At 41.4% G+C, this 23,762-nt stretch overlaps 1 long non-coding RNA gene across 1 annotated transcript; it reads left to right on the plus strand.

Annotated features, from left to right (window-relative positions):
- The first annotated feature begins 17,302 nt into the window (after nucleotides 1-17,302).
- LOC309703880 lies at nucleotides 17,303-20,862 on the plus strand. The gene is made up of 3 exons (XR_014276064.1): nucleotides 17,303-17,574; nucleotides 18,315-18,391; nucleotides 19,308-20,862. It is a non-coding gene; the product is annotated as an uncharacterized lncRNA (long non-coding RNA).
- The last annotated feature ends 2,900 nt before the right edge of the window (nucleotides 20,863-23,762 follow it).

A 23,762-nucleotide genomic window follows, 5' to 3' on the forward strand; every position in this document is an offset into this window, starting at 1 on the left:
TTTGTATATCTATATGTAATTATGGGAAAAGAGGGATTTGTGTTTGGTCTAAACATACCATGAGAGTGAAGCAATGATCATAAGTTGTTTGTTTGGTTTTTTTACTGTTTTTTTTTTTTTTTTTTTTCATGTGGATGACTGTCATAATTACAAAACTTTCAATAAAAAAAAAAAAGAAGTAACTTTTGTTTCACAAAACCAATTGACACTGTGTTAATCACTATTACAACTGAAAGATTGGATTGCATTGCATTTATATAGCGCTTTTCGAGACCCTCAAAGCGCTTTACATTTCCACTATTCATTCACTCTCACATCCACACACACTGGAGGAGGCAAGCTACAGTTGTAGCCACAGCTGCCCTGGGGCAGACTGACCGAAGCGAGGCTGCCATACCACGCCATCGGTCCCTCTGGCCATCACCACTAGGCGATAGGTGAAGTGTCTTGCCCAAGGACACAACGACTGAGACAGACAGGGGGTTGAACTGGCAACCTTCCACAAACAAGATGAGCTCCCCAACCCCCTGAACCACGGTCGCCCCCCAAAAGATGAAATTAAAAACAAATGTTGTTTTGACAAATTCAAAACAACTTTGTTTAAATATAGTTGAAAATATACTCGTGCTTCTTGCAGGTGGTTTAGACAGCTGCATTCGGTGCAATACCCATCTGACTGTAATCTTTGAAAGACGTTTCCTCATTCCAGGTAATTTTCTGATTTACAAACTGAATCAACTTCCGTGTGGGAAAAAAACATCAGACAAAAGGACAGAGTGAAAGTGAGGCTGTCTTTGGATGTACAGGTGTTCTCAGTGATTTCTGCCTTTGTGCAAAGACACACACATTCATCATGTTGCTCTCTGAGACATCTTTGGTGCTGCTGATGGTTTGCGGCACTCAGGCTTCACATTTTTTAGGCACAGTCATGACCTACTACCCAAAGGACACTTTTGCAGATGGATCTGTCACAGTACGTACATTTTCTTTCTAAAATAATTTAGGGACTTGAAAAATTTAAAATGTTAGGTAAACACTTTGTGGCTGTAACTCTACAGGTGACCATTCGGTATAAACTGAACTTCCACGACTGCACACATGGTGATATATGGAGTTGCCTCAGTGGTGATTGTGGGACTGGAACCTACACACTATATGTGGTAAAACAGGAGAGCAGTGGAGACTGGTGTCAGAGAGAGGGAATCATGACTCGACGGGTTTCCAGCAACGCTCCGTTTGAACTTTGGTGAGTGTACAACAACAGGAAAAGGTAATTTGTTACAACATTTTTTAATTGCCATTGAAGGGCGACAAAACAACTTCCCCAAAACATCAGCAGCTCCACTAAACAGTCTTTTTGATGAGTGACACATGGTAAACTAATAATTTACTAAAACATGTTATGTTCAGACTTTGAAAACTGAATTTTCTATCAAGGTTGAATAGTGGTAACTGGATATCAAACATCAATAACATCATATACTGGAGAGCTGTGACTCGGGTGGAACTGAGGAACCGGTCTGACATCAGCAAAGCCAACACATCACCTCAGACCACCATCCTACCAGCTGTGAGGTAAGCCCACTTTATGTGTGTATCTTTGTTATAAATCTAGTTTTCGTTTACATTTCATATTTTTCATTTATCCTTTTCATTTTCAATTAATTTAACAAAGTATTTATCACCCGTTCGTTACATTAAAATGAATACAGCAAATAGAGCTACAATCTTTGGTTCTCTCTCAGAGTTCCTTCAAACTGTCAGAGAGATTTCAGCCTGTTGATGTTTGACCCTGATGGAGACGAAGTTAAATGCAGATATGGAAACTCTGCACTCTTAGAGTGTAACCCCTGCACTCCACCCTCTGTCCTCAGCCTCTCATCGGTGAGCAATGATTGTTACTCTCATGTCAGATGAGACAGGCAAAGACTAAAAGCTTTTTAATTGAATTACAATTGATATCGATTTGGTAGAAGTGAAAGTTTGTCCAAAAGAAGTAGCAGTTATTTATAGCCCTCAATTTAATTACATGACAGAAAACATTTTGGTTATTTTAACTTCAAGCCCATTTTCGTCCTCTTGCAGTCGTCTTGTACTCTGTCATTCAGCCCCACCAGCAGCAGTAATGAAGGTTCGTATGTAGTACAGCTGGTTATGGAGGACTTCCCCAGACAGACCATCACTCTGACTCAAACCAGCGGGACACAAACAACAATAACTACCAACAATGCCATCAGCAAAATACCGATTCAGTTTGCTTTGAAAGGTACCTATATACGTTTCATTATCTTACAATGAAAGCACTAAAGAGCTGCTGCTGATGAACTTAGTGCTCGGCCTGATGTACAGAGATGTTTGACCACCAGTGTCATCGGGACTGATTCTCTGGACCAACAAATATTAATCTGTCCAGCAGATATTTTACTCTGGATCATCTTTGCATCCTGTGAGAATCACCTTAACTTCTCTGTATTCTTCCAGTTGATCGTGCAGTGCCATCCTGCACAGAAGGACTCTTTCTGCCCAAGTTTCTTCCTCCAACACCAGCCAACGGAGCTCAGCTCTACAACAATGTCAGTCAGACTCTGGAAATTAACATCACTGCAGAGGCACTTAACTCCATGTAAGTAAAACACAGTTAAAGACTTTGTCTGAATATATAAAAGTTTAAATATTTCATTCAGGGCAGCCTCTGGGTAGACATGAGAAATAGTCCTAGAAGTCTGAATCTATCAGAAATGAGTGATGTGAAAATCAAAACTATTTTTTAGTTTATCAGGTTACATATCTGACATGATCTTTAGTATTACAAAACTCCAGTGCTGATGTACAAGATTACAGTCAGACGTCAAGTTAGACGACACAGTAAGTGAAAAACAGCCAAGACAATACAGATTTAAGGACATAAATACAAAAAGATTAGGTAAAACAACAGTAAACATTGAAAGTAAGGCAACATGAAACACTTCCAAGGTTGGTTGGTATATGCAAAAAATCAAAACAAAAAACAAGCATGGCCTAATAAAAGCTGTGCTCTAGTTGGGAAACCAAAGAAATATGCTCCTTTTGTAGTCGCGGAGATATTGAAAAAAAGAAACACAATTTGACGAGTTTTTGATTTTGTCTTTTGAAGGATCTCTGAACTGCTCTACAGTGGGCCATACAAGTTAATCAACAGTGCATCAGGACCTGGACAGTTCACCCTGAGATGGGCACCATCTGAGAGCGAAGACGGACAAAGCCTCCCCATCTGTTTTGTTGTCCAGGCCGTTTCTGGGTCAGTCTCATATTTCATATAAATGACTCTGTAGAAAGTTATAGCAGCTGAAATTCCTGAAAATGAAAAATTTTCAAAGTCACACCTCCAAATCTGAGGCCATGGTTCTCAGCCGGAAAAGGGTGGAGTGCTCACTCCGGGTCGGGGATGAGTTCCTGCCCCAAATGGAGGATTTCAAGTATGGCCACGAGCTGTGGGTGACCGAAAGAACGAGATCGCGGATACAAGCGGCAGAAATGAGCTTCCTCCGAAGGGTGGCTGGCCTCTCCCTTAGAGATAGGGTGAGAAGTTCGGCCATCCGGGAGGGGCTCAGAGTAGAGCAGCTGCTGCTCCACATCGAAAGGAGCCAGCTGAGGTGGTTCGGGCATCTGACAAGGCTGCCCCCTGGGCGCCTCCTGGGTGAGGTGTTCCAGGCATGTCCCACCGGGAGGAGGCCCCGGGGCAGACCCAGGACACGCTGGAGAGATTATATCTCTCGGCTGGCCTGGGAACGCCTTGGTGTTCCCCCGGATAAGCTGGAGGAGGTGGCTGGGGAGAGGGAGGTCTGGGCCTCTTTGCTCAAGGTTGCTGGCCCCGCGACCCGGCCTCGGATAAAGCAGATGAAGATGGATGGATGGATGGACATTTTAACTTGTTGCTGAAAAAGTTTCCTGTTTTAAGGATTGTTCCGTCATTAGAAGTCAGTTAGCTCTCCTTTGAGTCAATAAACATTTTTTTTAATCTTTTGAGATTACGATTGTAGTGAGGAGACAAAATGAAAACCAGGAAGCTGATAACAAGAGAAAAACAGCTCTTACATATATTATCATGCTTTTTACAACTACATGAATGCACTATTGCTGTGTGATTTATTACCATTACTGAAGGTTACTCACTTACCAATACCAACTAAATTTTTGAATCTTAATATAAAACGAATAACAGTGGGATGGACATTAGGTAAGGCTGCACTTTTTGCATTGATCTTGTATAGAAAACTATTTCGGTATCAGTAATATGTTTTCTTTTTGTCTGTCAATAATCATGTGTAACTGCACATGATTATTTGCAGGTAGCAGGTTGTTAATGCTATCCATCAAGTCTAAAAACAGCATGTTAATACTGGAGATCCTGAAGGCTGCTCCAAAAATGATCAGATTATAATTTAAATATTTGTTCAAATCAAATTAGTTTCAATTATCTTTTTTTAAAGAAATCTACTACATCATGTGTCATTTTTTTATGTCATGTGTCATTTCCATTGCAAATATTAATTACAGTTAAATTAAGAGGGGACGGCAGTAAAAACTCCGGAGCTGTGATATCATCATGTACACTGCTGTTCCAATTGTGGAATGATCGCACTGCGTTCTCGGAAAGTCCGAACTTATGAAGTCCAGACTAGCAAGAACACGAGTACGGACTCAAGTACATGAGTATTTAGAAACGGCCTAACAGTCTGCAGTCTATGAGCTAACCTCAGCTAACGCCAGCTAACAATGTTAGTAATCAGAGAAACTGTATTAATCCCAAATAGAAATTGGGTTGTTTTTTTTTTGTTTGTTTGTTTGTTTTTTTTTGGGGGGGGGGGGGGGGGTATTTTTTTTATAAAAGGCTGCGAATCCTACTCGAACCTGGGCCAGCCGCTCTCAGCCATGTGATATGTAATTACATGCGGATCCAACTGAGCTAAACCTGCGCCTGACTGTGTTTAATCACCAAATTGGAGAAGACATAGAGAGGGGATAGCCTAACATACGAAACAGGAAATGACCACTGTGTATTCCATTTATTTCAACAAAGTAGCTGTATTCCGATTACCACCTATTTAAACGTTAACAGGATACAGTTATATTATATTATATTTTATATTTTGTATTTTAAATACGTAACGCTGGTACATGTATTTCGTTACTCCCTAACACTGCTTTTAGAAAGAGAAAAAGAGAAAAAAAGATTGAAGAAGATTCATGGATGTAGTGAAGGAAGACATACATAGGGTTGGTGTGACTGAAAAGGATGTTAGAAACATAGGAGGCAAATCTTCTGCTGTAGTGACCAGTAGAATAGAATAGAATAGAATAATCCTTTAATTGTCCCACAAGGGGAAATTTGGGTGTAACAGCAGCAAGAAAGACACATATACAAACAAACATACACATTTTTTACATATTTACATCAAGGACAATGGTTACCAAAAACAGAGTACTGTACTGTTATTAAATTAAATTAAATTAAATACAGATAAGAGGCAAACCCTGGTTATAGTGTGAATTGGTTGATAAAATAGTGCCAAGTTACAGCGCTGATGTAACATCTATGTTTGTTGGGAGCAGTTCTGATTGTACAGTCTGACAGCTGCAGGGAGGAAGGACCTGCGGAAACGCTCCTTCGTGCATCCAGGATGCAGCAGTCTGTCACTGAAGGAGCTCTGCAGTTCAGCAACATTTACATGCATGCATGGGGTGGGAGACTCTGTCCAACAGAGATGTTATTTTGGCCAGAGTCCTTCTGTCTCCCACCACCTGCACTGGGGTCCAGGGTGCATCCCAGTACAGAGCTGGCCTTCCTGATGAGTTTATCCAACCTCTTCCTCTCAGCTGTCAATAAACAGCAGCTCCAACATACAACACTGTAAAAAATTACAGATGCCACCACAGAGTCATAGGTCTTTAAAAGCGCTCCCTGGACTCCAAATGACCTCAGCCACCTCACCAGGTAGAGTCTGCTCTGACCCTTCTTGTATAGAGCATCTGTGTTGTGGCTCAAGTCTAGCTTATTATTCAGGTAAACACCCAGGCACCTATACGAGTCCACTATCTCAATGTCCACTCCCTGCATGTTCACCGCTGTCAATGTGGTCGGTCTGCGTCTCCGGAAGTCCGCCACCAACTCCTTGGTTTTTCCAGTGTTGATCAGCAGGTGGTTCTGCTGGCATTGGTCCACAAAGTCCAGAGTTCACTGTCTGTACTCCTGTGATGAGGCTGACTATGACAGAGTCGTCAGAGAACTTCTGTCGGTGGCAGCATGGGGAGTTGATGGAGAAGTCTGCAGTGTGGAGGGTGAAGAGGAACGTCTTTGGTACCAGTACCACACAGGATGTCTTCCACAGCTGTGGTACTTTCCCCAGTGACAGGCACAGATTGAACAGAAGTCCTGAGATGAAAGACAGGCAGTTCCTGAAGATGAGGGAAATGGCAGCAGGGGGGACCGTGATGGGGGAGGGGTGGGTGGTTGATCAAACCTATTCAAATATTTATTTAGGTCATTCACCCACCCCAAGTCTCCTGCAGCCTGGGGGGTTGGTTTTTGTCTTGAGATTGTCTTCAGGCTGTTCCAAACCCCTCTGATGTTGTCCTGTTGCAGCTGCTCTTCCATCTTCCTCCTGTAGTTTTCCTTTTCTTGCCTTATCTTCCATTTCCAGCTGACTGTCACAACACTGAATTTTTTCCAAGATGGCGACACGTAAACTCTCGCCGTAGCGTCTCCCTCTGGACTGAAATAGGGCTTTGGGCAAAGCGGGCCGGTCTAAATACTGACTCTGGGTAGGCAAACCTGAGTCTACCGTGTCCGCCTCCATCTGGACTCTGGATTGATGGGCCGGAGCCTGCCAGTGCCTACTGCGTCTACTAGATTCCTGGGAGGGCAGGCTGGGCCCTGCCCTGTCCTCCTTGTCCTCCCCCGCTCGGACTTGGAGCTAGCACTGTTTGGAGCTAGCTCGGACTGTTGCGTCCCCCAGACTCGGAGCAAATCAGGCCGGAGCCCGCTGCATTTCCCGGACTCGGAGCTGGCAGGCTGGAGCCGGCTACATTGTCCGTATTTCGAAGCTAACGAAGCCGGAGTATGCTACACCACCCGGACGCGGAGCTAACAGGACGGAGCCTGCTATACTGCCTGGACGCAGAGTTAACAGGCCGGAGACTGCTACACCGTCCGGACACGCAGCTAACAGGCCGGGCTGGAGCCTGCTACGACGCACCTCCATCTGATCCCCGGATTGCTTAGTCCACCTCCGCTCGGATTCGGAGCTAATAGGTTGGAGCCTTTTGTATTCACCCCCATTTTGGACCCTGGGCTATCATTATGAAGACGAGGACACTTATCGAAGCTTTATTGTGTATATTCGTGGTTTGGGACTTGGGACATTGCGGTGCTCTTTGGGTGAGAACTGCAGAATATGAGCTGAGTATGGGTGAAACTTATTTTAGTGGCACTAGGTCAACTGTAGAAGTGCACCTGGAGTCACCAACGATTCATTTGGCTCTGGTTGTTAGCTTAAATCGATATGAAGTATCACCCAAATTACAAGGTTCTCTTGTTCTGTATAATCTTTCATTTTCACTTAAGAAAAAGCAGTATTTGTCGTTAACATCTGCAAAGTACGAAAATGCTTTTAAATGTAATATGAAACGAAGGTTAATGATGATTGTTTTACTTTTACTTATATCCGGAGATGTGCAACCAAATCCTGGACCTGAGTTGAAAAGTGTCCAGACCCCTGCCGATTTTAAATCTCAGCCAGGGTTAAAATGTGTTCATCTAAACGTACGCAGTTTATTACACAAGATGGACTTGGTCAGAATTTGGGCGAAATTGACAAACGCGTATATTGTGATTATCTCCGAAACTTGGTTGTCCAAATCTATTACAGATGATGACATCAACATAACGGGATACAATCTTTATCGTACAGATAGGCCTAGGAAAGGTGGAGGCGTAGCAATTTATGTTAAATCAAGATATGAAGTATCCATTGTTTTATCTGAATCTATTCCTAAACAAATGGAATTCTTGGCTTTGAATATTAAAATAGTAAAGTCTCTCTCTATAACAGTTGTTGGGTGCTATAGGCCTCCGTCTGCTGTAAAGGAAACTTTATTATCTCTAAAGCATCTTCTGTCCAAATTAAATTATAATGAACTTCTATTGGCCGGAGACTTGAACTGGGACTGGCTGAATATAGCTTCTGATGAATTTAAATCTGTGACTCTGTTAATCTTAGCCAGTTGGTCAACCTACCTACAAGGCCAAATATAAAGAGTCCTGACAAATCTACTTTGATTGACCTAATTCTAACAAATGTCCCTCATAAGTTCCTGTCTCTAGGCGTGTTCTGTAATGATTTAAGCGATCATTGTGTAGTTGCTACTTGTAGGAACACTAAAATCCCTAAATGTAAACCGCGTATCATCTGTAAAAGAAATTTTAAAATATTTAATGAGCAAGCGTTTCATTATGACTTGTCCATGGTAAATTGGGAAAATGTGAGTCTGATACCAGACATCCATCTGGCTTGGGCTTATTTTAAAGAAATTTTTATGAAGATTTTAAATAAGCATGCACCTGCCAGAAAATTTAGGGTCAAGGGACGGGAGAACCCTTGGTTTTCATCGGAATTATCAGAGTCCATCCATCAGCGCAACGTGGCATGGGCAAAAGCTAGGAAAAACGATTCCCTGACTGACTGGTTAGATTTCAGGAAATTAAGAAACAAATGCACAACACTTATCAAGAAGGCTAAGTCAGAATATTATTTATCTGTTACTACAGAAAACCTGAATAACCCTCAGAAATTTTGGAAAGTAATTAAGTCTTTATCTATAAATAAAATATCACAGGCTCTTCCAAAATTCATTTTAAAAGATTCTGTCCCAGTTTATGACAGAACTGAGGTCTTAAATAGCTTTAACAAGCACTTCGTAGCTACTGGTTTTTTATTTAACTCTGTTGGAGCAGCCCCCATGATTCCCTGCACAGAACCCCAAACATATTTTGGGGAGCTTTTTGATTTTTCTCCTTTTTCTGTCCAGGAAGTGCATAAAGCTCTTAAAGCCTTAGATCACAGGAAACCCCCAGGGCCAGACTTAATAGAGCCCTATTTTTTTGAAAATAGCAGCTGATTACATTGCACAACCTCTTACGATCCTTTTTAATCTTTCAATCCAAAATAAAGAAATTCCACTTGTTTGGAAGTCTGCTTTTGTTACGCCAATATTAAAAGGAGGCGACCCGGCCATTCTGACTAATTACAGGCCAATATCAAACTTGTGTGTCTTGGCAAAAGTCCTTGAGTCTCTCGTCAGTGAGCAATTAAAAGAGTTCTTGTACTCTAATGAAGTTCTCTCAAAACTGCAATCTGGGTTCAGAAAACAGCATAGTGCTGTTACTGCTGCCACAAAAGTGATAAATGACATACTTGTTGCTCTTGATAAAAAACAGCACTGTGCTTCTCTCTTTATCGACCTGTCAAAAGCTTTCGACACTGTGGATCACGCCATCTTAAAGCATAGGCTTCTTTCTTTGGGGCTGTCTAGACATGTCGTCTCCTGGTTCACTAACTATTGGAGTGACAGGACTCAATGCATTAAATATGAAAATCTGTGCTCAGAACTTTTGAATATTCACACTGGGGTGCCACGGGATTCAATTTTAGGACCTCTGTTGTTCATCATGTATATAAATGATTTGGGACAAAATGTGTCCAATGCTAGTATGCATTTTTATGCTGATGACACAGTTATTTATTCCTTTGGCTCAAATCTTGAAAAGGCAATAGAATCTTTGCAGAAAGCTTTCGACGTGGTCCAGCACACACTTCTGGAGCTGAAATTGGTTCTCAATGCTGAAAAGACAAAGCTAATGTTGTTTTCAAACATAAAGAGATTTCCTCAAACTGTCCCTTTGGTGTCCACTCTTGAGGGAAACCTCATAGAAGTGGTGCATACGTATAAATATCTTGGCTTTTTAATTGATGATTCTCTGACCTTTAAATCTCACATAGACAATCTTGTGAAAAAACTCAAACTAAAACTGGGATTTTTCTTTCGAAACAAATTTTGCTTTTCTTTTGAGACAAAAAAGCATCTTGTAAATGCCACATTTTTATCTGTTTTAGATTATGGTGATCAGCTGTACATGAATGCTTCCGCCCAGTGTCTTCATAAGATTGACTCAGTATATCATGCCTCTTTACGGTTTATTACAAACTGTAGGGCCTTGACCCATTGTTGTGATCTGTACGCTTGAGTGGGATGGCCTTCGTTGTCCTCCAGGAGGTTTGTTCACTGGTGCATCTTTATTTATAAGGCCCTGCTTGGACAAATGCCCACCTACATTTGCGATCTGCTCACACGGAGGAGTACTGTTTCTTACAGCCTGCGTTCAAGTGATCTTTTTTTGCTCAATGTTCCATTTGCAAGAACTTAACTGGGAAAGAGGGCTTTTACTTATGCTGCCCCTTTCACATGGAACATGATGCAAAAAGACTGGAAAATAGCAGATCTTATTTCATTAAATGCTTTTAAGTCCAGATTGAGAGAGCCAGAGAAAAATGTTTCTAAAATGTAATTGTTACTTATATGTATGTAACTTTGTAATTTCAACATGTTGTCGCCTCTTGGCCAGGACTCCCTTGAAAAAGAGGTTTTTAATCTCAATGGGACTTTTTCTGGTTAAATAAAGGTTAATAATAATAAAATTTCAGCTTCTTCTGGACAACTCTCAGCTCCTGTTTTTCTCCAGATCTAAAGACTCTGTTCTTCTCCTTGAGGAGAGCCTTAATTTCAGGATTTATCCATGGCTTGTTGTTAGAAAAACACCGTACCTTTATGATGGGTACACTGTTGTCCACACAGAAGTTCATGTAATCTGTAATGCAGTATGTGATGCTGTTGAGGTCAACCTCCAAAGGGCTGCAGAGGTTGTCCCACACAGTAGAATGGAAACAATCCCTCAGGGCCTCTTCAGTCTCTGCCGACCATTTCCTAACTGTGTGTTTCACAACTGGTTCTCTGTGTACTAGAGGTTTATACACAGGCTGGAGATGATCCAGGTTGTGAAAGACAGGGTGATGTGATTAAAGTCCCCAGAGATCAGGAAAAGGGACTGAGGGTGCTGTGTTTGGAGTCTGCTGGTTACAGTGTGCAGGACCTCAAGGGCTGCTGCAGCATTAGCAGAGGGCGGGACATACACAGCTATCATAATGACGTGTGTAAACTCTCGCGATAAATAGTACGGTCTCATGCTAACTGCTAGCAGCTCAATGTCCTTACAGCATAGTGTCTCTTTGATAGATAAATGCCCAGAGTTACACCATCTATCGTTCACAAACACAGCCAGACCCCCTCCTCTCTTCTTACCACTCTTCATTGTTCTGTTGACCTGGATCAGATGAAAACTATGTTTATGTATGAGTCCGGATTTAGCGCGGTTAGCCACGACTCTGTGAAGCACATCAGGCTGCACTCCCTGTAGCTCCGCTGATGTCGGGTTAGAGCCGCCAGTTCATCCACTTTTTTGGGGAGCATTCTCACATTCCCCATAATAACAGATGGAATCGCAGGCTGGTACCTCCTAACCTTACTGCGACGCCCGATCCCGGCCCAAGTGCCGCGTCTCATCCTCCTCACGTCGCAGGGGATGCTGGCTCACTTGGCGCTAGGCGGAACAGCAGCGGCGCTGAGGGCTAACAGCTGATCCCTGCTGTATACAATGAGCGGTCGGACATCCATGCGCTCTCCGGAAACAGATGCCGTAAAAAATGTGATAAAAAAAACAATTGTCCATAAAATTCTAAACTCTGTTGCAGAGTAGTACAGCCCTCAATAAAAAAAAAAAAAACAAGAACAAGAAACACAATAACAATAAAAAAAGAGAAAAAAGGACTCGGTCAGGTCGGAGCTGCTGATACTGGCTGCCAGCTCGGAGTGGCGCCAGAAATAAGTAAGGGGTACAGTAAGGGGTGCAAGTATTAGAAAGCAGCCAGTTTGAAAACCACCATGTCGTAAAAGCATGCTCAATTAAGATAGAAAGTATCAGTGCTTAGGTGACTTGAAGATATCATGGCATCAGAGGCCGATATTAAACTTACTTATTTTTACAGTGGAACCAAGTATCACTCAGAGCTTCGATGTGTCACTGTGACTGTTGCAAACGGTGAGTAGAGCCTTTCACCATTTCAGCCACATTTTAAATTGAATTTACTGAATCAGTGTAACTGAGTTATAACATCTAATTCTGACTGTTTATAGGACCAATAATAACGACAACAACTACCACCAGTACTCCAACTACTGAACCTGCAACAACTACTACCGATACTCCAACTACTACCGATACTCCAACTACTACCGATACTCCAACTACTGAACCTGCAACAACTACTACCGATACTCCAACTACTACCGATACGCCAACTACTGAACCTGCGACAACTACTACCGATACTCCAACTACTGAACCTTCAACAACTACTACCGATACTCCAACTACTACCGATACTCCAACTACTGAACCTGCAACAACTACTACCGATACTCCAACTACTGAACCTGCAACCACTACTACCGATACTCCAACTACTGAACCTGCGACAACTACTACCGATACTCCAACTACTGAACCTTCAACAACTACTACCAATACGCCAACTACTGAACCTGCAACCACTACTACCGATACTCCAACTACTGAACCTGCGACAACAACTACCGATACTCCAACTACTGAACCTGCAAAAACTACTACCGATACTCCAACTACTGAACCTGCAACAACTACTACCGATACTCCAACTACTGAACCTGCAACAACTACTACCGATACTCCAACTACTGAACCTGCAACAACTACTACCGATACTCCAACTACTGAACCTGCAGCAACTACTACCGATACTCTAACTACTGAACCTGCAACAACTACTACCGATACTCCAACTACTGAACCTGCAGCAACTACTACCGATACTCCAACTACTGAACCTGCAACAACTACTACCGATACTCCAACTTCTGAACCTGCAACAACCACTACCGATACTCCAACTGCAGAACCTGCAACAACTACTACCGATACTCCAACTACTACCGATACTCCAACTACTGAACCTGCAACAACTACTACCGATACTCCAACTACTGAACCTGCAACAACTACTACCGATACTCCAACTACAGAATCTGCAACAACTACTACCGATACTCCAACTACTGAACTTGCAACAACTATTACCGATACTCCAACAACTACTACCGATACTTCCACTACAGAACCTGCAACAACTACTACCGATATTCCAACTACTGAACCTGCAACAACTACTACCGATACTCCAACTACTGAACCTGCAACAACTACTACCGATACTCCAACTACTGAACCTGCAACAACTACTACCGATACTCCAACTACTACCGATACTCCAACTACTGAACCTGCAACAACTACTACCGATACTCCAACTACTGAACCTTCAACAACTACTATCGATACTCCAACTACTGAACTTGCAACAACTACTACCGATACTCCAACTACTGAACTTGCAACAACTACTACCGATACTCCAACTACTGAACTTGCAACAACTACTACTGATACTCCAACTACAGAACCTGCAACAACTACTACCGAACCTGCAACAACTACTACCGATACTTCAACTACTGAACCTGCAACAACTACTACCGATTCTCCAACTACAGAACCTGCAACAACTACTACCGATACTCCAACTACTGAACCTGCAACAACTACTACCGATACTCCAACTACTGAACCTGCAACAACTACTACCGATACTCCAACTACTGAACCTGCAACAACTACTACCGATACTCCAACTACTACCGATACTCCAACTACTGAACCTGCAACAACTACTACCGATACTCCAACGACTGAACCTTCAACAACTACTACCGATACTCCAACTACTAATGATACTCCAACTACTGAACCTGCAACAACTACTACCGATACTCCAACTACTGAACCTGCAACAACTACTAGTGATGCTCCAACTACTACCGATACTCCAACTACTGAACCTGCAAAAACTACTACCGATACGCCAACTACTGAACTTGCAACAACTACTACTGATACTCAAACTACTGAACCTGCAACAACTACTACCGATACTCCAACTGCTGAACCTTCGACAACTACTACCGATACTCCAACTAGTACCGAAACTCCAACTACTACCGATACTCCAACTACTGAACCTGCAGCAACTACCACCGATACTCCAACTACTGATCCTGCAACAACTACTACCGATACTCCAACTACTGAACCTGCAACAACTACTACCGATACGCCAACTACTGAACCTGCGACAACTACTACCTATACTCCAACTACTGAACCTTTAACAACTACTACCGATACTCCAACTACTGAACCTTCAACAACTACTACCGATACTCCAACTACTACCGATACTCCAACTACTGAACCTGCAACAACTACTACCGATACTCCAACTACTGAACCTGCAACAATTACTACCGATACTCCGACTACTACCGTTACTCCAACTACTGAACCTGCAACAACTACTACCGATACTCCAACTACTGAACCTGCAACAACTAGCATCGATACTCCAACTTCTGAACCTGCAACAACCACTACCGATACTCCAACTGCAGAACCTGCAACAACCACTACCGATACGCCAACTACTGAACCTGCAACAACTACTACCGATACTCCAACTACTGAACCTGCAACAACTACTACCGATACTCCAACTACTACCGATACTCCAACTACTGAACCTGCAACAACTACTACCGATACTCCAACTACTGAACCTGCAACAACTACTACCGATACTCCAACGACTGAACCTTCAACAACTACTACCGATACTCCAACTACTAACGATACTCCAACTACTGAACCTGCAACAACTACTACCGATACTCCAACTACTGAACCTGCAACAACTACTACCGATACTCCAACTACTGAACCTGCAAAAACTACTACCGATACGCCAACTACTGAACTTGCAACAACTACTACCGATACTCAAACTACTGAACCTGCAACAACTACTACCGATACGCCAACTACTGAACCTGCGACAACTACTACCTATACTCCAACTACTGAACCTTTAACAACTACTACCGATACTCCAACTACTACCGATACTCCAACTACTGAACCTGCAACAACTACTACCGATACTCCAACTACTGAACCTTCAACAATTACTATCGATACTCCGACTACTACCGATACTCCAACTACTGAACCTGCAACAACTACTACCGATATTCCAACTACTGAACCTGCAACAACTACTACCGATACTCCAACTACTGAACCTTCAACAACTACTACCGATACTCCAACTACTGAACCTGCAACAACTATTACCGATACTCCAACTACTGAACCTGCAACAACTACTACCGATACTCCAACTACTGAACCTGCAACAACTACTACCGATACGCCAACTACTGAACCTGCAACAACTACTACCGATACTCCAACTACTGAACCTGCAACAACTACTACCGATACTCCAACTACTGAACCTGCAACAACTACTACCGATACTCCAACTACTGAACCTGCAAAAACTACTACCGATACTCCAACTACTGAACCTTCAACAACTACTACCGATACTCCAACTACTACCGATACTCCAACTACTGAACCTGCAACAACTACTACCGATACTCCAACTACTGAACCTTCAACAATTACTACCGATACTCCGACTACTACCGTTACTCCAACTACTGAACCTGCAACAACTACTACCGATACTCCAACTACTGAACCTGCAACAACTAGTATCGATACTCCAACTTCTGAACCTGCAACAACCACTACCGATACTCCAACTGCAGAACCTGCAACAACCACTACCGATACGCCAACTACTGAACCTGCAACAACTACTACCGATACTCCAACTACTGAACCTGCAACAACTGCTACCGATACTCCAACTACTGAACCTGCAACAACTGCTACCGATACTCCAACTACAGAACCTGCAACAACTGCTACCGATACTCCAACTACTGAACCTGCAACAACTACTACCGATACTCCAACTACTGAACCTGCAGCAACTACTATCGATACTCCAACTACTACCGATACTCCAACTACTGAACCTGCAACAACTACTACCGATACTCCAACTACTACCGATACTCCAACTACTGAACCTTCAAGAACTACTACCAATACTCCAACTACTACCGATAGTCCAACTACTACCGATACTCCAACTACTGAACCTGCAACAACTACTACCGATACTCCAACTACAGAACCTGCAACAACTACTACCGATACGCCAACTACTGAACCTGCAACAACTACTACCGATACTCCAACTACTGAACCTGCAACAACTACTACCGATACTCCAACTACTGAACCTGCAACAACTACTACCGATACTCCAACTACTGAACCTGCAAAAACTACTACCGATACTCCAACTACTGAACCTTCAACAACTACTACCGATACTCCAACTACTGAACCTGCAACAACTAGTATCGATACTCCAACTTCTGAACCTGCAACAACCACTACCGATACTCCAACTGCAGAACCTGCAACAACCACTACCGATACGCCAACTACTGAACCTGCAACAACTACTACCGATACTCCAACTACTGAACCTGCAACAACTGCTACCGATACTCCAACTACTGAACCTGCAACAACTGCTACCGATACTCCAACTACAGAACCTGCAACAACTGCTACCGATACTCCAACTACTGAACCTGCAACAACTACTACCGATACTCCAACTACTGAACCTGCAACAACTACTATCGATACTCCAACTACTACCGATACTCCAACTACTGAACCTGCAACAACTACTACCGATACTCCAACTACTACCGATACTCCAACTACTGAACCTTCAACAACTACTACCAATACTCCAACTACTACCGATAGTCCAACTACTACCGATACTCCAACTACTGAACCTGCAACAACTACTACCGATACTCCAACTACAGAACCTTCAACAACTACTACCGATACTCCAACTACTGAACCTGCAACAACTACTACCGATACTCCAACTATTGTACCTGCAACAACTACTACCAATACTCCAACTACTGAACCTGCAACAACTACTACCAGTAATCCAGCTACTGAACCTGCAACAACTACTACCAATACTCCAACTACTGAACCTGCAACAACTACTACCGATACTCCAACTACAGAACCTTCAACAACTACTACCGATACTCCAACTACTGAACCTGCAACAACTACTACCAGTAATCCAGCTACTGAACCTGCAACAACTACTACCAATACTCCAACTACTGAACCTGCAACAACTACTACCAGTACTCCTACTATTTTCCCTGCAACAACTACTACCGGTACTCCAACTATTGTACCTGCAACAACTACTACCGGTACTCCAACTATTGTACCTGCAACAACTACTACTAATACTCCAAGCACAACTCTTCCTACATCAACTACACCCAGTGAACCATCTTGTGAGTATGAATAAAATGAGGTGATGTTTTTATAGTTACTCTGTCTCAGTGTAACAATTATTAATCTCACCTTAATTCATGTCTATTGATTGCTGGTCACACCAAAACAGTAAAATTCACGTCAGTTTTATATCACTACATAATACCCTCATGTCACAATTTGTAAATCCAGCAAAATACTTTTGAGGTATGCTGAGTGAATTTTGTAGCATTGACTAACTGCATACAAAATCCAAACTCCAAAATAAAGGCATGAGCTGGCCAGAAAAACACAATGATTGTCTTTGAAATCAACAGTGTCAATTAGTGAATAAACTTAAGATCAGCAAAGTAAGAAATATACAATCACAATCAAAATGCCAGCAGGAATGAAATCGATTACTAGGTAAAGCCAACTAAGCCTTGGTGGATGAACACAGGCTCGTTCAACAACAAACACAAAACAAATTTGTTTGATATAAAAGTCTTTAAAGTGTGTACCCAAAGATACACGGATTGATTTTACATTGTCACATTCTGGAGTTATTAAGCCATTTGTGTTTAATGTGTCATGGAGGACAACATGGAAGACACAATCTCTCATTACTAACACAAAATAGGAAAAAAATATTTGGTCTGAATTAAAAAAATATCAACAGAATTGAGGTTGCTTTGAAACGTTGATAAATGCAACTACTTGCAGTAACTTTAGCGCAAAGTGATTTCTATTGAATTCTAACATGTTGCATTCTTCTGTTTAGATGTTGCAGTTTTGCAAATGAAGATGACCTCTTTGGTGGACTTGTCTAAAATTGATAGAGATACCTTCCTTACACAGGTAAGTATATTTTTATTTATTCAGAAATTCTATCAGAGCGTCAAACAATTGCACCATAAAAAGTTTATCGACAACAAATTACAGGGAATGCACCCATTATCCCCACTGACTCATAAGGATAAAGGGAATGAGGGCAGGCTCCTTATTACACTAAATGGTAAAAATACCGGGCCACTAACACGTTAAAACTACAGGAGCCGATCTCTCAAAAAACCATGAAATGACAACTTCATAACATGAAGCTCCAGGTGCACAGTTTTTCTGCTGATGTGCCCCAGAATCTGGCAACCCTCATCTGTAACGTTATGTGGTCTGACACTTTGTGACTGAGTTGCTGTGATTTTTAACAACTTCCACTCTGTAATGATACCACTTACAGTTGATCATGGAATATGTAGGAGGGATGAAATTGTTTGACTTGTTGCAGCAGTGGGGTCTCATTTTAGTGTGTGTGTGTGTGTGTGTGTGTGTGTGTGTGTGTGTGTGTGTGTGTGTGTGTGTGTGTGTGTGTGTGTGTGTGTGTGGAATACCCGACTTCAAAAATTTCCACAATAAGCTAGGATGCAAGTAAACAAAAATTCGCAACCAAATTCCTCTGCAAAACTGTTGCATACAAAACTGCTATCATAATTTAAAGAATATGCCTTTTCATTGGACAGCGATTCCTTTGGGTGAGCATGTCTAATATCCCACTCTGAGAAATGACTGCATGGGGCCATACTATGAACTGAATAATCATCCTAATTTACTCCACAGTGTTCACACATGATAGACATGCACAACCACAAAAGTACATATTTCAACATAAAAATAGTTTCTGTGAGCAGAGTTTTGTAAAACCTTTGCTACTTCTTTCTTACATTTATAAAAGAAATCAGTGATCATATCTCTCGCTCTTCTTTTTTTCTCTCTGTAGATCAAAAATTTTCTTATATCCATAGGGCTGCCCCAACACATGATCATCCAACTCATAAGCAGCAAACCACAGATTGGTGGAACTACAGCGCCCTCTACTGGCACAACATGAACATCTATTGACAGCTTCAAGAGCTTTTTCATTTCAGCTGCTGAATGAAGTTTTGGCTTCACTGTTATTTAACACACATTTTTAATAATTAAGTTCACTTCTCAAGAGCAGCTTTTAAAAGCAACACGTTAGCCTGACTCTCCAGTTCTATAATCTAAAATGAATTAATTTGTGCTTAGAAATTGTTAGATTAAATATTATTTTTGGTGTGACTATCCTTAGTCTAGAACTGATACACTCATTATCCACAACTGGAAAACACGAAGAACAGCTCAGATAAAATAATTATAGTGGAAGATTTTAACATTAATTGATGCTGATAATGACAACCTCACTTTCTGAAAACTGTTAAATATCCCAATTCTTTGATCTTTGGGCTGAAGGAAGAACAACACTTGGTGTATAAGTGCTCAATCAACAATCTCTTTATTCCATACAATTCTCTTTATTCCATACAACACTTTGAGCATAAACGGCTGGAGGGGAGATGTGGACAGCAGGGTGTCTGCCAGATCTCGAATGTCTGACCATTTCTCACGTTCTTATAGCTTCAGCCCCCCTCCAAAGTCATAAAACCTAAACTTCCACATTCTTTCTCTCTCAGTGAGCCTAAGTTATGACATTGGCTTCCTGTGCAGTATGTTCTGTTCTTTCTAATCAGACAATTAAGGCCATGATCCTCTGAAAACAGCATTTCTTATAATTCAGCAGTATAATGCATCATAAAACAGTGTAATGATTTCACAATCTTTAATCCAAGGTATAATGTGGCCTATAGCCGTATAATGATTCAACAATTCTTCAATTAGAAGTCTAAGGTGGCATAAGATAGTATAATAATCTCACAAAATACTGTAACAAAATTTAAACAAGCGCTTCCTCCTTTGTTACCTTCTTCAATGCCATGTGTTAACACGTGTTACTCTGTAAAAAAGAAAAAAAAAGATCTTCCCTAAAGCTAGAAAATCTTACTGCTCATCACTGTTAGAAGAAAGTAGGAACAAGCCTTGGTTGGCTCAACAGAGCTCTGATAGCGAAAATCTGTTTAAAAAGTTGTACGTTATTTACAAGTTTCTGACCACTTATAAAATGTGTTCAATGTGCTGCCCATGGTGTTGGATTGTCAATGCAACCCTCTTCTCCCACTCTTCACACACTGATAGCAACACCGCAGGAGAAATGCCAGCACAGGCATCCAGTATCCGTAGTTTGAGGTGCTGCAGATCTCGTACCATAGACAATATCCTTCAGATGACCCCAAAGATAAAAGTCTAAGGGGGTCAGAAACTGTTCATCTAGGAATGCTCGGACCTGGCGCCCATAATGTGGTGGTGCACCATCTTGCTGGAAAAACTCAGGGAACGTGCCAGCTTCAGTGCATAAAGAGGGAAACACATCATCATGTAACTGTAGTTAACCTCTGACATGTCAATGGCTGTGAACAAAGAGAAACTTGTAAATAACTCATGAAAGAATAAAGTTACGTTGAAACCAAGCACACCATTGTTTTTCTTGTGCCATTACCAATAAGTTTGATGTGTCACATGGCCCTCTTCCTATTGAAGAAACAAAAGTTGTATCCAAGATGGCCGACTTCTAAATGGCCACCATGGTCACCACCCATCTTGAGGAGTTTGCCCCCTCACATATACTAATGTGCCACAAACAGGACTTTAATATCACCAACCATTCCCATGTTATTACGGTGTATCCATATAAATGGCCCACCCTGTACTATAGAATCATGAGGCGTATGAGAGAAAAAATTCAATGGGTCATGCAGCACCCTCTGGTGGTTGCGCTGTGTGTGTTTGTTGTTGCAGCTTGGGAATAAACAGAGTCACCACGTTAAGACAGAGCTGTCCCAGTCTCATTAATATTGCTGCTATCATACACCCGAGATTTACCAAAACAAGAGAAAGATGTGAACTACGGTGTGTACAAGACTGCCAAACTGAAAGATTTTTTTTTAAACCAAAGATTCTCACTACCTGGACCATGCAGCAGATTTACCCTCCCATAATTTTTTCGAACGTTCCTATATTTGATCATTTTTACACACAGGAGGAGAGCTGTTGTTAGGACAATCAGGCACAATGGGACTTCTACCAAAAATAGCAGCTGGATTGAAAACAGCCAATTAGTGTGCAAAAAGATGGGAAGATGGAACTTTGATGTCTCTTATAGTAACCCATGTCTTGTCTTGTTGAATTTTATGTGTTTCTCTAGCTACAGATAGAGCATTGCTCCATTAATGCAAACTGCAAATGTATATGCATCAAGAAATGCCTTAGTACTTGATATTTACAATAGGTATATTACTTCTACCATCAGTAATTTCCAACCTTATAAATATAATTGGAATTGTACAAACATTAGCTCTACAGAGAAAACTGATAACAGCTGTAGGCACAGTTAGGCCTTGCAAAGCATGTAAACCACCGGGGAGGTTTAAAATGCATAAAATGCAAATAATTTGTAAAATATGCTGTCACACAGTTTATTCAACAAAATTGCCTATATCTGAGTCTCCTCATTCAACCTTTAAACTACACATAAGACACACAATAATAACATTGAGAACCAGTGGATCTTCTCTAATGTAAGGATGATTTCTACAACACATTGCTTCTAAATTCCTGCATCTTATTGTTCCTTTTTCCTTTCTAAATTAAAAATATACCAGACTTAGGCGATATCAGGAGATATTACTGTAGCCCTCTGAAGCAGGGAGGCGCAGATTGGTGAAGCTGTAGTGCCCTCTACTGTAACATCATGAATTTCCTTGATCAGGAAATTCAGTTGTTTTTTTCTGCATAAATATTTCTGTAGATAACTTTTTTCCAAGGTTTTCTTCACGATATATTACATTGAATAATCAAATTGAATAAGTAAAATATGTATTTGCTGGATTGCAAATGTTATCTAATAACCCACTTCTCATTCTGTTCATTAATTTTTTTCTAGTAATTTTAATACATGTTCAATAACTATAATAAAGAGACATACACAGTCACTCACTAGCTCACTCTTGTTTTTCTTTCTTTAAGCATCGACTTAGATATTGTAATACTATACCATATTATATTATATATAATAACAGAAATAATACTAATAAAAATAATTACATAAACCACAAAATAAATGCATGAACATGAGGTGCCTACAGAGAATTTATAGAGCTGTTCTTGGAAAAGCAAAACATGTTGATAACAGTGCATTCAGATCATAATTCTGATTGCAAAAGACAGGACAGGATGTGGAAAAAAAGAAAAGAAAAAACAATGGCAAACAGAGCCTTCAGCTTTCAGGCCCCTCTTCTTTTAAAATTAGGCTTAAAACTTTCCTTTTCGATAAAACATACAGTTACACTAGGGCTGGATCAGGTGACCCTGAATCCAGCCTTACCTACGTTGCGATAGGTCTAGGCTGCTGGGGACTTCAGAAGTTGTAGTTCTTCATCAGTTGCCTTTTACCCTCACTTTTTTGTTTCTTAACATATGTTTTTATGTGCAACTCTGCATTTAATTATTTGTTATTATTAATCTCTGTCTCTTTTCCACAGTATGTCTTTGTTCTGTCTCCCTTCCCTCAACTCTAAACAGTTGCGGCAGATTGCTGCCCCTCCCTGAGCCTGAAGCTGCCAAAGGTTTCTTCCTGTTAAAAGGGTGTTTTTCCTTCCCCAGTAGCCAAAATTCTTGCTCACAGGAGGCCGTCTGATTGTTGGGGCTGTCTGTATGATTGTAGGGTCTATGCCTTACAATCCGGTCTTTAAGTGATGACGTGATGAATCCTGCAGCCAGGCCAAAGTACACTGCATTTAATATGGCTGTTGTGTTTTTAATGTGTTTTAATGCTCTGTATCTTGTTTTATTTAATTTCAACAAGTTCCTAAAAACAGTCAGTGATCAATGTTGGCTTCTCTCGGTTTTTACTACTACTAATAATTTTAAAGCTCCGTTTTTAAAGCCTTACGATGTAACTACAGCCCAGCCCATGCAGCAGTATATTAATGACTAACCTCCTATTGTGGATGGATTATCTCAGTTGTTGTCCTGACTGACGTTTGGTCCGTTTACAGCATATGTGTCAAAGTCAAGGCCTGCGGGCCAGATTTGGCAATTATTATGGCCCCTGGGATGATATTTGATTAGTATTAGAATCGGCCCGCAGGTCATAGCCGCCTGCTGGGGTTTTGCACGCACCAATACTCCATTCCCCACAATACAACGGAAGCCCGCGAACTCACTGCAGTGCCAGAAGCGGGGCTCGGCTTCATTATTCATTCATTATTCATTAGCATTCAGAGCAGATGTCAACTTGCAGCAACTCCCCTCCCCAATA

The sequence above is a fragment of the Aulonocara stuartgranti genome (assembly GCF_965226115.1).
Source record: "Aulonocara stuartgranti genome assembly, chromosome: 3".
In the NCBI taxonomy this organism is placed as follows: Eukaryota; Metazoa; Chordata; class Actinopteri; order Cichliformes; family Cichlidae; genus Aulonocara; species Aulonocara stuartgranti.